The sequence below is a fragment of the Protobothrops mucrosquamatus genome, unplaced genomic scaffold (assembly GCF_001527695.2).
Source record: "Protobothrops mucrosquamatus isolate PMUCROS unplaced genomic scaffold, P.Mucros_1.0 scaffold757, whole genome shotgun sequence".
Classification (NCBI taxonomy): domain Eukaryota; kingdom Metazoa; phylum Chordata; class Lepidosauria; order Squamata; family Viperidae; genus Protobothrops; species Protobothrops mucrosquamatus.
This window is the reverse complement of record NW_015387027.1, coordinates 1,090,188-1,094,701: the sequence shown is the minus strand read 5'-3', so window position 1 is coordinate 1,094,701 and position 4,514 is coordinate 1,090,188.

Below are 4,514 nucleotides of genomic sequence, written 5' to 3'. Positions count from 1 at the left end.
CCAAGAACTCCCGAGCCGCCGCCGACGTTTCGCCCGCCGATGGCAGATTGAAGTCCCCCATGACTATAAGTCTGGGGGTCTCAACTGCCACCCCGGCTATCACGTCGGCCAGCTCAGGCAGGGCCGTTGATACATAGCAGGGAGCCAGGTATATAATCAACAGGCCCACTTGTACCCCCTGCCCCCACTTCACAAGGAGTTGATTTGATCCCTTTGCTAGTTTTGTTTCCTTGTCCACATATGCCTTTTTCTTTTTGCTATGTTCCAATTTTCTCACTTTCCTTAAACATCATAATTTACAGCCCAGACAACTTTCTCTGGAAAGGGTCAGGGTCAGGGTCAGGGTCAGGGTCAGGGTCAGGGTCAGGGTCAGGGTCGTTAGTCTTTTACAATTCTGTGTGTAAAGATTTGGTGCATTGTCTAGAAATTGATGCTGGAAGTTGATTCTGAGGAATAATTGTTTCTTTTTTTTTTCCAGGGGCCATTCCTTCTTACAAAAAAACACTTACTGTGGGACAGAGGATGAAACTAAGAAATGAACACTGGTATTAAAACAAACATCCCTGCCTCCCCATGTTCTGAAAGTCCAAATGTGTGGTGGAGAACACAATCCTATCACACAGATACTGAAGCATTATTTCACCACCATTCTTCCGTGCAGCAGCTTGTCTTTTTGATTTAAGTACTAAAATAAGCCAGACAAACCTTGGTTTTTGAGGCTTCTGATAAATCTACTGCATGTTCAAATGCCCTGGAAAATAACACCTTTCAAGGCCCACAGGGTGTAACATGCTGAGGATCAAAAATAATAGAGTATTATTAGAGGCAGGTCCTGGATTAGTGTCTCCCATAAGGAAGGGAAGATGGGTGGGGTAGGAAGAGAAGGAGCTGAGACAGATAAGGAATGGGAAATCTTTGGGAGAGCTATGACTCCTGCTAATGATATCATTGCCAGTAAGGATATTTTTCACATTTCTCAACAGGGTTGGGGGGGAGGGGGGAAGAGGGGAAAAAAGAACGTTGATTTCAAGATTAGGAGGAAGTGGTTTTTATTTTAAAGCCCATTTTTAAAGTGAAGTGAGGAGGTTTATCCAGCAGTAATTCCTACCACCCACATATTTCCAACACTATGATTAATCTTGGTTAAAGAAGAAAGCTTAAACATATGCATGACCATAGTGGAATGCTTCAGCAAGGACCCTCTCACAGCTTGCATTGCAAATATTTATGGAATCTACACATTTTGGCTTCACCTTGTGTCTTAATTGCTGCTGATTTCCTTCCCCCCCCCCTATTTCACTGTTCTGTTTGTTAAAGAAATCCACAGCTGAGCAAAGAATTTGAGAGAGAGAGAGAGAGAGAGAGAGAGAGAGAGAGAGAGAGAGACTGGATAATATTTGAAGACACAAAATGAAAACAGACAGAGCTTCTCGTTATTTGCAGTATTCTTTGAACAGATTCCCAGTGTATTTTCAGATCACATTGGTGGATTTCAATTTTTATTTATTTTTTATATATATATGATATTTTAGAAGGAAGAATAAATATACTTTTGGTCCACACAATTAAAAATGTCAACTAAGTAAGTACATAATTTTCCTGCATGAATCTTACCAAATCTTTGTTGTTGTTTTGTAATATATTTTATTGATTTTTTAAAACATAAATCACTTAATAATTGGTGAACAGTGTTTTGTCTGGGTTTACATTTGTAAAACAATCACTAACAATTGATTTCTATAATCCATAATCCACATAATGGTTTTAGTTGATTTCCTCTTTTCCCTAAAATATCCTCTTTTGCAAACATTGAGTTAATACAATTCTTATTGTTTTAATAGATAACAATTAAATATATAATTTTTCCCAATATTCCTAAAAATAATAATCACATCAATATAATATTTCCTTTCTATTCAGTCATTCTGGTTGCCTTATCATAGATCCTGTTACAGTCATTTTAGTTTGTTTCTCCCACAAAATTCTAAGTATTCTTACTGGTTAAGATTTTCTCAAAAATTAATTACATTTAAAAAATTAAGTCTATTTTTTCCATATGAACCATCTCAACACTTTTACATTTCTTAAAGAATAGATAAAAGTGAAAACAAATGAGAGCAAGAGTAAAGAAACATAAAAAATAACATACTACTTAAAATATATATCCTTCCTATGCTAATATATATTTGTTTCCAAGATTTCTTATTCTTTTTAACCATAATTAAAATATGTTTAATCTTTAAATATTCCATTTAATACATCTAGTCATCTAGTCCTTTAACTCTTATTCAAAATATTTGTATCCATTATAATTTTCTTAAATTCAATCACATTTAAATATCTAAAACATTTCCTTTATCTAAGCCATTTCAACTTTTTTATATTACTCATATCAAGAAATAGAATAAAAAAAGGGGGGAAAGCATACTATATTATTTAGGGGATTCATCCATCTTAGAATGACATATATATTCAAAATCTTTTCTATTTCTTTAACCCTATTCAAACAAATGTTTCTTTTTTAAGTATTTTCTCTGGTAGGTCCCATAATCTATTTTCTTGATTTCCACTTTGGTCTTTTTCCTTTGCCTAGTATCTTTCTTAATTAATGTATTTTGCTGAGTCGAAACATTTTCCCATATGTTTGTAAATGTTACTGTAGACATAAAAAGTAAATCAGATGAAGTGTATGGGGCTTCTGCCTTTCCATGTTTGTTGAAATTCTTTTTCTTTTTCTTTCTCTCTGCTTCTCTTATCATTTCCTTTCTCTCCGATGTTCCTGACATCTCTACAGTCCATTTTATCCAATCTGTTTTCTTGTCCTCCGATTTATTTTGTAGTCTTAAGGGATAGGTTGTTTTTTCCAATTCTTGTGAATTTTTTTCCACTAGGATTAAATCATGTTTCCTTGTTTCATTAGGTTCCATCGTTAAGTCTCTATTCTCAATTGTATATTCATTTATCTGTTTTATCTGCTTCTCAGTTGTTTTCTGGGATTTTTTTTGTTGTAGAGTTAACTTGGAAATAGATTGATTTATATTTTCAAAGTTATTTTGGATTTCTTTATGGTTTAAAATCATTGTTGTTTGAATTAGTTGTAGTATATTATATATCTCCTCCTGTGGAGTATTTATGTTTTCTTGATATATTCTTTCTACATGTGTCTGATCCATGATGGCCAAGAATTTGAGTTTTTCTCTTCTTTTCTTTTCTCTGCAAATAGCTTTAGAGTCTCAATTAAATAGATATTTGTAATCCAAATAGTTCAAAAAAGATTTTTTCCCCCTGAAATTTATAATTCTCTCTTTGTCTACAGTCCAGATTATTGTATTTTTGGGGGGTCACAGCTGTTCTTTGTTGTTAAAGCTTTGAAGGTCACAAACACAGATTAGCTTTTCCCAGGTTTTGCCAAGTCTTATATTAAAGTCATAGCTGTTATAGTCTTCATCCACCACTAGGTGTCAGCATCTATTTGTTTTTCAATTTCCAAAATGAACAATTATCTTTAGAATGAGAGTCTTAACTATTCAACAATTTTAGATTTATTCAGATTGAAGTTTTAAATTTCAGGTTTTATATTTATTTCACTTCCATATATTTTGATCCCCCATAAAAAGATTAATTCGCCGCTTCCATTACTATAAGGGTGGGGCGGAAATCCCCCTCCTTCCCTTTCGGAGGTATTTTGCTTCTTGGGGATCTTTTCCGGGAAATTAAATATAGAATAGAAAAGAGAAGATCAAATTCCTCACCCAGTTTCAAGCATGCTATTCACAGTTGTGCTCATTAGTACTTTTGGACTTTGGTTGCAAGTAGTTTGGGCTGGTCGATAAAGTATGGCCAGCCTTTCTCCTGTCGAGTTAGAAGGCTTTCCCCAAGTTGAACGGAATGACCACCATCACTCCAGAATCACTGGGACACCCTTCTTTCTTTGCCACCTCTCCGGGGCGACTTAGACCCATTTAGGTCCCTGGCAGGGTGAAATTAGCCACGAGGGTGCGGAGAATCCGCAAGCCCACAACCGGTTGCTACCGCGCAAAACCGGAAGTCTTGAATCTTACCAAATCTTTGTATGAGGCATATTGTAAATAGAACTGCACTTTTTACATTTGATCATTGTCTTCTATTTCTCCTGAAGACATTGTTGATTTTGCTAATAGTGACTTATATCCTGGTTCCACTACAGCTTTGAGAGAGTACTGTGAAGCTACCTTTAAACTTTTAAAAAAAGGAGATTGAGGTATCTGCTTATAACAAATAGGATTGGATTGATTTGGCCCACCCAGTGGAAAGCCCCAGTGAAATGGACAAGATCTGTTTGAAGTTTGAAGTTTGAAGTTTTATTGCATTTATATCCCGCCCTTCTCCCAATGGACTCAGGGCGGCTTACAGCCAATTAAAAACAGAACAATCAATACAAATCTACAAAATTTAAAATCAATTAAAAGATATATACAATAGGCCTATTCATGTTTTAAAATTAATTAAAAACCGGTTTAAAATATCCCTAGGCC